Below are 17017 nucleotides of genomic sequence, written 5' to 3' on the forward strand. Positions count from 1 at the left end.
CTCTCTCGACCATTCCCTTTTTCTCTCTCTCGATGTGATTTTTTGAGGCTAAGGTTAAAGATTCAAGCTTGGAGTTCTAGAGCTTGAGGTTTAGGATTGAATTGCTGCAGCTAGGAGGTGTTGATTCATAGTTGAGGTAATGATTCTAAGCTTGAACTAGGAAGTTTTCCTCTGTTTTTATGTTGTTTATAAGCATGGAAGTTTGATCATGGAATTGGGTTTTTGATAGTGTTTTGAGGGTTTCTAAGCTTGGGTTTTATTGCTAGATTGGCAGTAATGTTGTGTTGAGGTTTGGAATTGATTATGGGCTTGTTTGGAAGTATTTTCAGTTGAGTGTGAATTGAAGGAAATGCAGGGGAGCTAGGTTCGCGGGGTCAACTCACGGCTAAGTTCTTGGGCGCCGCGACCTGAGTGAACCCCAGAGCTTTGTTAAGGTTCTGTCTGCATAGCGCGCCGCGACCCTCAAGGGCAAGTCATAGCTCGCCCCTGGCACCCAGACAGGGGGCTTTCTGTTTGGGTGGCGCGTCGCAGCCCTTGGGGGCAGGTCACGGCCCGCGTACTTATGTTTGGCCAGACATGGTTTTAAGAGCGGGTTTTCAAACATTAAGGCTCGGGATCGAATCTACTACCCGGTTTGGTAGAATTCGAGGTCCCGGAGGCTAGAGTTTTCAAACATTAAGGCTCATTATTGATGGGATTTCATATTTGGTTATCATTAGGTTACCGCTAAGGGATCAAGGACAGGATCGTGCTCAAGGGTCGTGCTGTATCTATTTTACGCTCGAACATGAGGTAAGAAAACTGCACCCATTATGTGACATACATGATTATAGATGAAGCATGTTGAGTGCTCTATATATGGATATATGTTCCATCATGAATGCTTGGTTGCATTATTTACTAAAGAAATGCACTAACTTATCTGTCATAAATGGCAATAGTGCTGGTCGTGAAGCTCTGACTTATCAGTGAGGAATAACAATAGTGTCAAGCACTGGTCGCATGGCATTGTATTATGAGTCAAGAGAGGCAATACCACAGCAAGCGCTGGTTGATATGATTAGATCTAATTAATAGAGCATTATACGCTCGTAAGACCCCATGGTCGAAGAAAACTAAAGCGCTTGGCTAGTTACTCAGAGCCAGGGCCAAAAGGCCCAGGTGACTTGATGGTCACATGGCTTAGGGCACAAGTCCCCAGAATGACTTCACAATCATCTATTCAGGGAATAGGACCCCAGAATGACTTCACAATCATCTATTCAGGGTACAAGACCCCAGAATGACTTCACAGTCATCTATTCAGGGCACATGAGCCCAAGATGACCCACAATCATCTAATTAGGGTTGCGATCCCCAGAATGATTCCATGATCATTTATTGATATTTGTATGCATGTAGTAATAAGTTTTCATGCTGAGCCTTGGCTCACGGGTGCTATGTGGTGCAGGTAAAGGGAAAGAAAAGCTTACTCAGTTGTGAGTGGAGTGCTTAGGTGGCAACGTGTACATATGCATCCGCTTGACCACCACAACCAAGGTGTTTCAGGGGAACTAGGGTTTAACCCTATTTTTTCTGCTTAGGTCGACGGATTGTAACTTTTGAATTGTAATGAAAATTTTGGATTGTAAATAACTTTGCAAAAACTATTATGGGATCCCATGTATAGCTTAACGTTTTTAATAAAATATCCATTCCTTTTGACCAAAATTTTAACCCTGGCCATTAATAACAGTTAGATGCACGCTATGTCCTAATGACTCGTTTAGCGAGTTAAGCACTATTTAAAATACATAGTGTGACGGTCTTGGTTATCCAGGGCATTACAACTTGGGATCAGAGCGTGCCAAGGTTAAGGGTTCCTGTCGACTGGCTGGGCATGTACACTCACCACTAAAGACAAGCTCAACTCATGGTTCGATAACTATATATATGGTTATGTGTTTAACTGCTTAAATGGGATATAAATTCTTTACCTACATGCATGAGATACACTGACAGGGCCTGGCCTTTGACTGCAGCATGATGAGCAAGAACGTGCTTATTAGCACTGACATTACTAGAACATGCTTATTAGCATCGTTAATTGTTAATTGCTAAGTGTTAAATGTGAACTGTTACATTTATGAATCGACATGCTTATTAGCATGACTGTTGAACGTGGATGAGTTTCTACTTAATCTTGGATCATGAGACAACAAGAGGTTTAGTTATCACTACTTAACTGGCCGCATTGATTATTGCAGCAAGGTATAAGTTAAAAGTATGCCTCCAAAGCAGATAGAATCATCAACTGGCCAGGAAGATCAGGGCCAGAATGATAGACAGGGTTAGAGCCCTCAGCCAGCTCCTGAAAACTGGTAGTAGTTGCTTATTGATTTCCAAGCCAGGGTAATGAGGCAGGAAGAAGAAATCTCCCTCTAGAGACAACAGTAGATTCTTGCAGGGAACATTTTACCAGAGACACCACCTGTAACGGTGCCAACAGTTGAGCAGCAACCAGAGGCTGGGAATAAATGGGAACCTCTTTATGAAAGGTTCTAGAAACAACACCCTCCAATTTTGGAGGGTAGTGCAGATCTAATCGAGGCCGAGCAGTGGATGAGCATGGTTATCACCATCCTAGACTTTATTAGGGTATCTAGTAATGAGAGGGTGGCTTGTACCACATTATGTTTCGGGAGGATGCCCAAATTTGGTGGGAGGTGATATCCCAGACCAGAAATGTCAATGCCCTGACTTGGGAAGAATTTCAAACTCTGTTCAATGAAAAGTACTATAATGATGCCATCAGGGCTGCAAAAGCTGAAGAGTTCAGCAAACTGTTTCACGGGAGTATGTCAGTAACTGAATATGCCCTGAAGTTTGATAGAGTGGCAAAGTTTGTCAGGGACCTGGTGCCCACTGATGGGACCAAAAAGGAGAGGTTTCTCCACAAGCTACAACCTAGGATAGCCTGTGATTTTTGTATTACCACTATGCCAGGAGTGACTACTTATGTATAGGTGGTTGAGAAGGCGTTCACAGCTATTGATGAGGCCAGGAGAGACTTTAGGAGGGTGGGACCTCCATTTATGAGTTCATATTGGGCCGAAGGCCCCAATGATCAGAAAAGGAAGGCTATTGATGCCTTCCCAAATCCAGACCCTGATAGGAGACCACGTGGTATTACAATGGGCTTCCAGGGCGGCAGTGAGGTCTAGAAAACTTTTCCCGAGTGCACTAGATGCAAGAGGTGCCATTTAGGGGAGTGTCAAGCAAGAGCCTGCTTTTTATGTAGGGTGGTGGGTTACTTGAGGAAAGATTGCCCGAGGGATAGAAAGGAAGAGCCAAGAAAGGTGGACAGCTCGGCCCCAACTTGAGTGTTCGCATTGACTCAGGCAGAAGCTGAGGCTTGTCCCTCGGAAGTTACAGGTCAGCTTTTTAGTGTTGGAACCCCTTATACTGTTTTGGTTGATTCTGGTGCTACATATTCTTTTGTTGCTAGTAGAATTATTGATAGAGTGTGTAGACCATGTGATGATTATGATGTGGGGTTCGGGACCTTATTACCCACTGGGGAGTTAGTAGTATCCAGAAGAGGAGTCAGATCATTGCCAGTGATAGTGGAGGGCGGAGAGTTATCAGATGATTTGATAGAGTTGGTTATGACCGACTTTGACATGATTTTGGGTATGGACTGGTTGGTGAACTATGGGGCAACCATAGATTGCAGAAGGAAAATGGTAACCATTGAGCCTGAAGGTGAGGATCCTTTTGTGTTTGTTTGCAATGTGCATGGACCCTGTATACCTTTGATATATGTTTTGAGAGCTAAAAATCTATTGCAAGGTGGTTGCATAGGATTCTTAGCAGTGTGGTTAATACTACTCAAATCATGTCAGTGGCACCAGAAGAGACCAGACTAGTCTGTGAATTTCTGGATGTGTTTCCAAAAGATTTATTAGGGTTTCCACCACATAGAGATATTGAATTTATGATCAAACTAGCACTGGAGATGGAGCCAATGTCTAGGGCACCTTATCGAATGGCCCCAGTAGAGTTAAAAGAACTAAAGGTACAGTTGCATGAGCTGCTAGACTTGGATTTTCTTAGATCTAGTTTCTCATCGTGGGGTGCACCAGTTATGTTTGTGAAGAAGAATGATGGGTCTCTAAGGATGTGTATCGATTACAAAGAACTGAACAAGTTAACAATTAAGAACAAGTATCCTCTGCCAAGGATAGATGATCTGTTACACCGTTGCAGGGTAAAAGGGTATTCTCAAAGATAGACCTTTGATCTGGTTATCATCAGTTAAGAGTCAAGGAGGGAGATATAATGAAGACTGCCTTTTGTACTAGATATGGGCATTATGAGTTCTTAGTCATGCCCTTTGGGTTGACTAATGCCCCAGCTGCTTTTATGGATTTGATGAATAGAGTGTTCAAGGACCATTCGGATCAGTTTGTGATCGTCTTCATTGACGATATTCTGGTTTATTCTCCGTCAGAGTTAGAACATGAGCAGCATTTGAGGTTGGTTCTACAGAGATTGAAGAAACACAGATTGTTTGCAAAGTTCAAGAAGTGTGAGTTCTGGTTATCTCAAGTAACTTTCCTTGGTTATATTATCAGTAAGAAGGCGATCAAGGTGGACCCAACCAAGATTGAGGCGGTCAAAGATTGGCCAAGGTCAAAGAATGCTTTAGAGGTTAGGAGCTTCCATAAGTTGGCTGGTCGTGAAGCTCTAACTTATCAATTAGGAACGACAATAGTGTAGAGCACTGGTCGTATGGCATTGACTTATGAGTCAAGAGCAGCAATAGCACAACTAGTGTTAGTCGATGTGATGAGATCTAATCAATAGAGAGTTATACGCCCGTCCGACCCCATGTTCATAGAAAACTAAAGCGCTTGGCTATTCTATGGATAGTAACTCAGAGCCAGGGCTAAAAGGCCTAGGTGACTTCATGGTCACATTGCTTAGGGCACAGGTCCCTAGAATGACTTCACAATCATCTATTCAGGGCACAAGACCCCAAAATGACTTCACACTCATCTATTCAGGGCACAGGACCCTAGAATGACTTCACAGTCATCTATTCAGGGCGCAGGACCCTAGAATGACTTCACAGTCATCTATTCAAGGCACAGGAGCACAGGACCCCAGGATGACCCACAGCCATCTGATTAGGGTTTCGAGCCCCATAATGATTCCACGATCATTTATTGATATTTGTATGCATGTAGTAATAAGTTTTCTTGATGAGCCTTGGCTCACAAGTACTATGTGGTGCAGGTTGTTTACCCAAAAATGGCTCTAGATGATGTGGCGAGAACTTATTACACGTGGTCGGCATGTGGCAGCTTCAGAATGAAGAGGTGTTGTTCGCCTATCGACCAGCTCCTTGTTGCTTCATCAGATCTCGCAGATAGATGCGACCAGTCTGGTCGCATGGTTCATTTTCTTTCCTTTAAAGATTGTAATCTTGTAATAACTACATTTATTATTTCCTCTTTATTTCCTTGATACGCTGATATTGGGGATAATTAAGGCCCATTGGCCCATGTAACCACCTTGAGCCTATAAATATGAATGAGAGGGCTCAAGGAAGGGAATTTTGAACCTTTTTTCCAAAATACACATAAAAGAGCATAAGTGTGATTATCCACCGAGATTGTAATCCTGTCAAAGCTTGTGAAACTCAAGAACCCTAGTTCTTTTATCACGACATTGGGATTCAACATCAATAAGAACACTAAGTGGACGTAGGTCATTACCATTCATTGGGGCCGAACCACTATAGATTATTTGTATCATTTCTTTATCATTTGATTCCATTCTTGACTATCATCTCATTTCTTGTCGTAATTCTGACTCTGTGTCGTTGGCCAAATCGAGGACCTACATTCTAGGGCTTTCATTGAGAGCTTGATCAAGAAGCTTTAAGAAAATAAAATGGCAAAGACATCCAAGAGAGCTGGACAAGCCGCTGGTGCTACATCATCTCAACCTCCTCCTCCAAATGTGGCGGAGAATGAACCACATATGGAGTTTGAAGAGGAGGATTTGGATTCGGAAACACTGAGGGGAACACTGGGGGTGTTGCAAGATGAGTTGCCCAATCTAAGGGCCAATCAAGAGAACGTAGCGGAGACCATGGCGCTGCAACAGAAAGAGATTGAGCGTCAGCACCAGGAGCTGAATGAGTGGCAGATGGACATGGACCATTGACAGAGAGATGCCATGGCCGCTCTTGAAACAGCCATTCAGTTGGCTCGGAGATAGGCTGTCCCGGCCTCTCAATCGGATCAGCCACCAAGTGCGCCACCACAGCGGGCTCCCAATCCTAGTCCTTTGCTCTAGCTAGCAAGCCCTCAAAGGCTGGAGCAGCCACCTGTGGCTCAAGATGATGTCCCAATTTGGGATCCTGGGCAGCAGCCTCCATCTCAAGCTGGTCGAGGCAATCCCAAAGCCAGAGGCAGAATAGGGCCGGGCAGCCGCCCCGCAGCCCTAGATGCCCAGGGGATGAATAGCCAAATCCTCCAAGCAGGGGGCAGCGTCCTTCTGCCAACAGAAGGAACAACGAGTCAGGCTCTGCGGTCAGGGGCCCCCCACGGCATAATAATGCACAGGGACCCAATGACCAGTGCAGGACTCCTCCTGATGCTCGAGAGATGCCAGCCCGAGGAGGAAACAACATGAACAACCGATCGTGCCATAGTCGACCACAGTTTAGAGACGGCCATGACTACAATGAGGACGATTCTGGCAGGGGTAATTCTGGTCGGAGGAATGAAGAGAGAGGTGGAGACAGAAACCCCCCACCTAGAGAAAATAGGCTGACAAGCCATAACGCTGGGGGGCAACCTCGACAAAATAACGTCTTTGATCTGCTAGGATTTAGCGAGCAGAGGCACAGGGATGAAGATTTGAGGGAGGTGCTCAACGACCGTCGGGAGAGACACGATGAGTACGCTCCCCCGGCGCCGGTCATCCCACCGATCCCAGACGTGGTTCAAGCACAAATTGATGCCCTGAACCAAGCCGTACAGCAACTAGTTGGGAGTCGAACATCCCACATAGAGTACGATCGGATTAGAGGCACTCCGTTTGTGCAAAGGATTGTTGTGGCAGAAACCCCCGTTAAATTCAAAATGCCAGTACTGCCAAAATTTGATGGGTACGGAGACTCAGTATCTCATGTCAACAAATTTGAGATACTAATGGATATACAGAACCAGGAAATCGAGATGATGAGTGTGGAGGATCGAGCACCAAAGAAGGCTCGAACAGAGGAGGAATTAATAACCTTCTATGAGGACGATGCCCAGCATGTACGATTCCCGCACTCCGATCCGCTGGTCGTTGACGTTCAAATCGCCAACATGATGGTTAAGAGGGTGTTGGTTGACACAGGAAGCTCAGTCAACATCCTATACAAGTCCTCACTAGAAAGAAAGAAACTGTCCATCAAGGATTTGGAGCCATGCAACCAAACCAACTAGGTCGATTAGGCTTCCAGTTACAACAGGTACTGCACCTGTTAACAGGACATTACTCACTACTTTCATAGTAGTTGATTGTCCTTCAGTATATAATGCTGTAATTGGGAGGCCAATTTTGGTCGACCTACGAGTCGTTACCTCGATATGGCACCTGGCCATGAAATTCCCAACCGAAGCAGGGATAGGATGCGTGTTGGGAAATCAGCGGGAAGCGAGGGAGTGCTACAACCCCTCGATATCTAAGGCGAAGAAAGGTATATCGAGGGAAGTTTTCGGAAAAGAGTTGCAAATGGCGGCTGATGTACAAGCCCAATCAGGTGATGATGTCACCAAATAGGGTGTTGCCCAAAGTGAGGACAGAGATTTAGATCCTTGCTTTGGGGATTTTGATGAAGAGATAGGACCCATCGTGGACCTTGAAGAGATCCAACTCAATGAAGAAAATTTGACCAGGGTTGTGAAAGTCGGTAAAAACTTAGAGACAACAACGAAGCAAGCACTGGTGGAATTTTTGAGGAAAAACCAGGAAGTCTTTGCCTGGTCACACAAAGACATGGTATGAATAGACCCAACTGGTCGATCCCACTGCAGGGCACGAGATTCTCTCATTCATGGATGCATACTTTGGATATAATCATATCAGTATGCATCCTCCTGATGAGGATCACACTAGCTTTCGGACTGATACAGGGCTTTACTATTACAAAGTAATGCCCTTCAGTTTGAAAAACGCTGGTGCGACTGGTCAATCACATGTTTAAGGAGCTGATCGGCACAAACATGGAGGTATATGTCGATGACATGTTGGTTAAGTTGAAGAAGGCAGAAGGGAATATAGGAGACTTGCAAGAATGCTTCAACGTCTTGAACAAATATTAGATGAAGTTAAATCCCTTCAAGTGCTCCTTCGGAGTAGGATCAGGGAAGTTCTTGGAATTTATAATAAACTCGTGAGGAATTGAGGCTAATCCTGAGAAGATCAAAGCCCTGGTCGATATGAAATTGCCAACAAATATCAAGGATGTTGAAAGCTTGACAGGAAGAATTGCTGCTCTCAGTAGATTTATATCTAAGTCTACAGACAAATGCGTCCAATTTTTTAATCTACTCAGAGGCAACAAGAAATTTGAATGGACGGAGGAGTGTGAACAGGCTTTTTAAGATTTGAAGATGCACATGTTGTAACCACCAATTCTATCAACGCTGGTTGATAAAGAAACCTTGTTCATCTACTTGGTGATCACAGAATACGCTGCTAGTGTTGTCCCAGTATGAGAAGAAGAAGGCATACAGAAGGTTGTTTATTATGTAAGCAAAAGTCTAATAAGAGCGGAGCTGCGGTATCCACCTATTGAAAAATTAGCCTATTGTTTAATCTTAGTTTCCAGGAAGCTGCAGCCCTACTTCTAAGCTCACCTGATCACAGTTTTGACCGACCAACCTCTACGACAAGTCCTGCAAAAACCTGAAGCCGCAGGATGATTGTTGAAATGGGATGTCGAACTTAGGCAATTTGATATCTCTTACATGCCACGAGCAGTGATAAAAGGATAGGCTCTGGCCGATTTCGTCGCAGAACTCACTAGGCTTCCAGACAACGAGCAGTGTGAAGGGTCTGAAGAACCCGAGTGTCAAAGCCAAACTCCTTCTTGGAAGTTGTTTACAGACGGTTCTTCTAATGAGCACCACGCAGGAGTAGGAGTGATTTTGATAACGCCTGAAGGGCATCGATTTCACTGCGCAATCAGGTTTGACTTCAATGCTTCTTACAACGAAGCCGAGTATGAAGCACTGCTCGCAGGATTACGGCTCGCCAGAGACATGCACATAAAATTGCTTGATATCTACAGTGACTCCTAACTAGTGGTCAATCAAGTCATTGGAGAATATCAGGCCCGAGGTTTAAAAATGGTTGCTTACTTAAATAAAGCAAAGGATCTATTGGCACAGTTTGACAAGTACACCCTCCAGCAAGTACCTCGCGACCAAAATTCAAACGCTGATGTCTTCGCCAAATTAGCAAGTGCGAAGGATGCTGACACTCTGAACATAGTGCTAGTTGAGTGACTATTTACACCAAGCATTCAAGCAGAAGAAACATCTTTGGTGATCCAAGCGGCGAATACATGGATGGCACCTTACATAGAGTACCTGACGCAAGGCGTGTTGCCGACAAACAGAAACAAAGCTAGGTCCCTTCAGTAGCACGCTGCTAGGTATATCCTGGTCGATGGATTCTTGTACCGAAGGGGATACTCACTGCCACTCCTCAAATGTATTTCGAAAGAAAAGGCCAAAGAATTGATGAAAGAGGTCCACGAAGGATTTTGTGGGGACCATGCTGGGGGGCAGAGCTTATCAAAAAAGATCCTAAGGCAAGGATACTTCTGGCCATCAATGAATGAAGACTTGATGGAATTCGTGCAGAGATGTGAAAAATGCCAGAGGTTCTCAAAAATTCCACGAGCAGCCACTAATGAGCTAAAACAGATGTAAAGTCTGTGGTCGTTCGCAGTCTGGGGTATATATTTAATCGGATCTCTGCCCATAGGAAAGGGCGGTGTCAAGTACACTATGGTTGCCGTTGATTACTTCACAAAATGAGCCGAAGCCGAGCCACTTGCAACCATAACGACCAAGAAAGTGTTGGATTTTGTGGTTAAAAACATTGTGTGTCGCTATGGATTGCCAAGAAAATTTGTCTCAGATAACGACACGCAATTTGATAGTGATCTGTTCATGAATTTTTGCGAACGACATAGAATTATCAAGAGCTTTTCTTCAGTCGTTCATCCTCAAGAAAATGGACAAGTCAAAGCAGTTAATAAAACGCTAATGGATACTCTGAAGAAAAGACTTGAGGAAGCAAAGGGGGCATGGTCGAAGCAATTGCCTGAAGTCCTTTGATCGTATAGAACTTCCCATCGAACAGCAAAATGCCATACTCCATTCTCCCTAGCTTATGGGTATGAGGCTATGTTGCCTGTTGAGTTAGATCCCCCATCGCATTGGAGAATGATGTACAATCAAGGCTCTAATAGCCAGCTATATTGATGGAGTCCCTGGATTTGATCGATGAAAAGCATGAGCAAGCCCAACTCTGAGTAGCATCTTACCAGCAAAAGGTCACCCGGTATTTCAATTCTAAAGTACGTGAAAGGAAATTCAATGTTAGAGATCTAGTACTTTGAAGGGTTTTCCTTAACACTCGTGACTAGGCTGCTGGAGTACTCGGAACTAATTGGGAAGGACCATACTAGATTGAAGAAGTCCTCCATCCAGTCACCTATAAACTTGCTTGCTTAAATGGAGATCTCATTCCTTGCTATTGGAATGGAGAACACCAACGCAAGTACTATCAATAAACAATTCTTTTTAAAGAATTGGCTTGTATTAATTTTATTTTTTACAAGTTATGAAAAAGGGTTGGTCATTTTATGTGACTGATCGCTTATAAGTGTAAGATCATTTCAATGATCACTCGTACAAACACAATTTTTCCATTTATTACGAGAAATAAAAGGGACTGTGTGCAGCCAGTCATTCTTACCAATTATTGTATTTATTACAAATATTTGCTCATTACGTGTGTTGTTTTGCTGTATTATCGTTTCAAATTCTCTACTGCGAGCAGAAATGTTCGAACAGGTTTTGGTCAGGGCAAGTGACTGAGGACCTAAAGCTCCTCAATCACTTGGGGGGCATATAAGGCATCTTGAAATCAAAGCATATCAAAAGGTATGCAAACACATGAGCAAAATAAGTGAAAGCATGCTAGGGTACTTAGAGCATTTTTCAAAATTTTATATTTTGTTAAATTAAACCAAAGTACTATGGTAAGTTTGTTCATGCGGACATGTATTATAATAAAATGCAAATATTATAATATCAAAAGTGAATCCCTTTACACCACGAGCAGTCACTGCTCGGATGTAAATGTCTGATTAAAAGTAAAAGCTGCCCATGCAGCAATAGAAATTAAAAAAGAAACTTGTCTTTACATTTCAACCCGTAGGTCGTATATTGAAAAATTAAAAATAAAAATAGTATAATTATAAGGCAAGAGGGTCCTGTGGATTTTCTTGGTTGACTGCAGCAGCGGCTTCATCGTCCACACCTTCAATGCCGGTGGCGAAGGAGATTTTGGGCAAGGTTGGGATCTTCACTTTTTCTTCTTCCGCCAAATGAGCAATGCATCGGGCTATCTCAGTGTGCCTCATAAGCTCGGGAAGATTGCTTAAGTCAGCTCCTTGATTGTGTTTCCAGATATCATAGAAACACTTAGCCGTGGCACCCTTGTATCTTTCCAAATTGCTGGCGTTGGCTTTCTCACGTTCGTCGACCCGAGCCTCCAACTTGTCCACCTCTTGCCTGCTCGTGATCCAGTCCGCCTCGAGCTTTTTGGCCTCGCGGTAATTGATAAGGTTAGACTCCTTGTACTAGTCTCTTGATTCGACGGCTTTGTCTAGGGCAGTCTGCTTCTCCCTCAGCTCCTTAGCCAGCTTATTTTTCTCCTCGAGCAATGCCTCGTTTGTCTTTTGACTCGCCTCAAGCTCCTCAGCATATTTTGCTTTAGCGGCCTTGAGCTCCTCGGCATGCCGTTGCTCGGACGCCTCAGATTGCTCGGTGATAACTCCCGAGCAGAGCCGACCGGCAATAACGGTCAGCATTGCCTAGGATCAGAAGAAAAGTTAAAATGACTAATAGATAAAAGGATTGAGTCTCAGCAAGAAAAGACAACTTACACTTGCGAGCTCGTTTAGTGTGCGGGTTAAGATATGGTCGACGTCCATCGACTCTGTCCCAGCAATGGCTTCTTGACAACGCTCGAACCTCAAGATCTTTGCCATCTTGTCCTTGGCCGATCTTAGGGCACGACTCGATATGTTGCCCCGTATTGGAGCAGGGGCAGCTGGCTGAGTCTGGTCAGCTGGAGCCGGTGGGGAAGGGGTCGACCCAACTGGTGCAGGCGAAGTCTGCTGCTCGAGGGGAGAAGGAGGTGGTGTTGCATTTGTTGAAGGTCCGTCTGCCGGAGGGTCCGCAGTGCGGGTTTTCTTGGCCGGAGGTGCTTTGCTGCATTCCTCGTGATGTCACCTGCTCACTTTCTTCTTGCTCGCAGGAGCTTCAGGAGCTTCGAGTACACTGTACATATCAAACATGTCTTCGGATGCCATGTCTGCAAGAAAGCAAGTACATGAACAATGAGATAATACAAATTACTGAGTGTCCTATGTCAGAAAAAGAAACAAAAAAATTGCAAGTAAAATACCCGAGCTATCATTGCTGGTCGCTACATTATATACTCTACTAGTGTTACACTCACTCTCTGGCATGAAGAAGTCTGAATCTAAATTGGGAGTGTACTTAAAGTTGTTGTCCCCATCAAATAAGTGATAGGGAGTTGGCAAACTATCTTAGAGAAAGAGATCAGTACCGTTCTCATCTGAAGACTCGTCAAGAGGCTCGAGGGGTTCAGAGGCTTTCTTTTTCCCTTTCCCAAAAAGGCAGGGGGCACGGCCGCTCGCGGGGCCTAGAGGGTTCACTAATTGTCATGCCAGTTGTTCTCCTCCTTTGAGGTTGCACACATCTGGGTGTTGCTCGGGAATCTCCTCGCCAGTGGCATTCCCCACCGTGGACTCCCTCACGTCCTGGTGAGGCACCAGAAGCCCGAACAGTCTCAGGTTTGCCTCAGTGACAAGTTGTTTGGCGCTCTTCTCTACGTCAGACATGTTGGCCAGTAGGGCTGCTCGAAGATCCATCTCTAGAGTAGGAGCTGGTCACCGCCATGGACCTGAAGAAAGCTAACTTTCTAAGGAAAATGTAGATAACATAAAGGAAAATAAACGACCATGAGTGTGAAGGTGTTACCTCCTTGGGTGAAGGCTAAGTTGTTGGCTACCAAGTCGGTAGTCAAAAAGTACTCCAGATGGTACTTCCCCACATTGGATTTGAAGGTGGTTTCACTCAGGAAAGTGCAGGTCGTTTCCTGGGGGCATATATGAAAAAACCCCGTGTTTTCTTGGTTGGGGTTGGATTTGAGGTCGAACAGATAGTTAACCTCATGTGGCGTAGGAACAGGCCACTTCTTATGACTATACAAGATATAGAGTGCAGATAGCATTCTATACCCGTTAGGGGTTATTTGGAAAGGAGCGACCCCGAAATAGTTGGCCACTCCTTGGAAAAAAGGATGGAGAGGCAGGATCGCTCCTGCCTCAATATGGTACCTTGACCAAGCGCTAAAGGTGCCTCCAGGCAGGTTTGCCCGTTGGTCTCTGGCGAAAAGGAATAAAGTGACCCCGGAAAGTCCATACTTTCTAAGGAAGTTATGTATCATCCTATCAGTTATTGTGCTAAGAGGAGCAAGATACCATTCAACGTCTGGTCGAATGGTGTTTCAGAGTTAGGCTTGAGTTTGGATTTTTGTCTCGGGGGTATTTTCTTCTCGACCATTGGTCGAAGGAATTTCAGCCCGAGGAGCAGGCTGATTTGAAGGAGGAGTGGATGGTTTCTTTTTTTGGGCTTTGGACTTTACTCGACCCATGTTTTGAGGTGGGGTTGATGGATTGTTTGGGGCGATACGAGAAAAGGGGATCTCCGAAATTAGCTGTGACGGTTTTTCTTCGTCCTCGAGCAGTTGGACCAGCAGATCGTCATTGATAGGCCTCTCACCTCCCCATGGATCTTGCATGAAGTCTGTAAACAGAAAAAGGGAGATGAGAAATCTACAGCCTAAAAACTTGTGTTTAAAAGTTGGAATGACGTTGCTCGTGTATAAAAGTGAAGCTTTTATACAACCAGCAACATTTTAACAAAAAACACTACTTTTCAAGCGAGCAGTTTGGGAAATAGATTAAAAAGCAGAAGTGAAAAGTTTTTCAGGAAAAACTTTTCGACTCTGAAAGGGCGGGAAAACCCCAGTTTTTCAACTAGCTTAAAAATCGAATTCTTACTTCGATTTTACGCCCTAAATCTATAACCTCAACTACCAAACTGATTCTTAACCCCTATAAAGCATTATTTCACTACCCTCTCAAACACAGATCAATATAATCGTCTACGCCGAAGAAACTATTTTACAAGAACAATCGAGAGTGCTCAAGAACCCAGGATACGAAACAGGTAAAAAATTGTTTTGCATGGCATCTTAAACAACTGAAGAGGTTGATAAACTTACTTGATTAAAGGATGAAGCGAGACTCTGAAACACTAAGTTGAGTGGGTGGGCAAAAACTTCGTGAAACATTGGAACCGTTTGGGTTTTCTGGGCTCTGATTGTGGAGTTCTTCAGAGTTCTTGAAGAAGAGAAGATAAGTGAAAAGTAAAAAGTAAAAAAAAAAATTATCTTGGGGGATTATTTATATTGATCGCGGCACTGTAAAATAGGTAATCATGGAATTACTTTTTTCAAATCAAGGGGAAATGCAATAGCCGTCAAACAAATTTTTGGGAAACCGAAAAGACTTGATTGGACATGATTGGTTACTTTTTTCGAGAAGGCATGGGCGGCTCTGATAGATTTGGTGGAGTACACAAAGGGTCAGTTTCCTAAGTTTACTTTATGCTGGTCGCAATAAAATAAACTTGGGGGGGAAATGTTTACCCAAAAATGGCTCCTGATGATGTGGCGAGAACTTATTACACGTGGTCGACATATGGCAGCTCCAGAATGAAGAGGTGTTGTTCGCCTATCGACCAGCTCCCTGTTGCTTCATTAGATCTCGTGGATAGATGCGACTAGTCTGGTCGCATGCTTCATTTTCTTTCCTTTAAAGAATGTAATCTTGTAATAACTACATTTATTATTTCCTCTTCCTTGCCTTGATACGCTGAGATTAGGGATAATTAAGGCCCATTGTCCCATGTAACCCCCTTGAGCCTATAAATATGAATGAGATGGATCAAGGAAGGGACTTTTGAACCTTTTTTCCAAATACACATAAAAAGAGCATAAGTGTGATTATCCAGCGAGATTGTAATCCTCTCAAAGCTTGTGAAACTCAAGAACCCTAGTTCTTTGAACACAGCATTTGGATTCAACATCAATAAGAAAACAAAGTGGATGTAGGTCATTACCATTCATTGGGGCCGAACCACTATAAATTATTTGTTTCATTTCTTTACTATTTGATTCCATTCTTGACTATCATCTCATTTCTTATCGTAATTCTGACTCCGTGTCATTGGTCGAATCGAGGACCAACATAGGTAAAGGGAAAGAAAATCTTACCAGCTGTGAGTGGAGAGCTTAGGTGGCAACGTGTACATATGCAGTCGCTTGACCACCACGGCCAAGGTGTTTCAGGGGAACTAGGGTTTAACCTTATTTTTGCCGCTTAGGTCGACGGATTGGAACTTTTGAATTGTAATGACTATTTTGGATTGTAAATAACTTGGTAAACACTATCATGGGATCCCATGTACAGCTTAACGTTTTTAATAAAATATTTATTCCTTTTGACCAAAATTTTAACCCTGGCCATTAATAACACTTAGATGCACGTTATGGCTTAATGACTCGTTTAGCGAGTTAAGCACTATTTAAAATACACAATGTGATGGTCTTGGTTATCCAGGGCGTCACATGAGACCCTTGTTTATGTGTTCTTGAACTTCTTTTGATTTTGATTCCTAATTTGAGTTTCTATGAGTGTTTGTGATGAGCTGAGTAGTAGGTTTTGGTCCTTAGGCCTAGTATATTTTTTATGTGGCTGGAATCATGTCAAATACTCTGGTTGGGTCCAAATTGACGTCTGAATTTGTAGAAAAATGACAGAGCTTGCAATTGGGGAAGAACACTTGTGTTCTCGGCAGATTTTTGGTTTTTGGCGACCTAGCACGACTGCACCAGGGATTGGCGCGACCACACCAATGGCCTAGAAGTCCCAATTTTATATGTGGGCGCGACCGCATCGGGGGCCCCGAAATGCTGAAATCCTGAATTTTAAGGGCTAGGCCCGAGGGCTCGATAATTCGATTTAGGAGCCCGCTTGGGGGCTCGAGAGACATTTCTGGCGCCCCGTATACTAGGAACAATGGTTTTGAGAGTTAGAGATCAATTTGGAACTCGAGTTATGGTATTAATTCCTGATGAACATATACTTGTGTTGTGACTAGGGTTTCCACAGGCTCTAATCAGGGACGGCGATCAGGGTCGTTTCATTATTCGCACAAGGATCGAGGTAAAAAAATTGCACCCTATGCGTGAGATACGTGATTCGGGATTTTCCCAATTGTTAAATGTAAATAGGATTAGGGCTTGGCCCAACTATCAAAGGTAAATATAATTTAAGGGCTTGGCCCAGTTGTTAAAAGTGAACATGATTAGGGCTCAGGCCCCTATTAACAAGCATGATTATAATTATGCATGTGGATATTTAATTAAGTATTCTGGAATGTGTTGCATTTATTTATATGATGACTGTACTATGTATACATTATTATTCTGGATTGGAAGCTTGGCTTATAAGCTTGGTCGGCACTATGCGTAGAGAGCAGGCCGCTATGGCTAGGCCACCCTGGGAGTG

This window comes from Humulus lupulus, chromosome X (genome assembly GCF_963169125.1).
Source record: "Humulus lupulus chromosome X, drHumLupu1.1, whole genome shotgun sequence".
In the NCBI taxonomy this organism is placed as follows: Eukaryota; Viridiplantae; Streptophyta; class Magnoliopsida; order Rosales; family Cannabaceae; genus Humulus; species Humulus lupulus.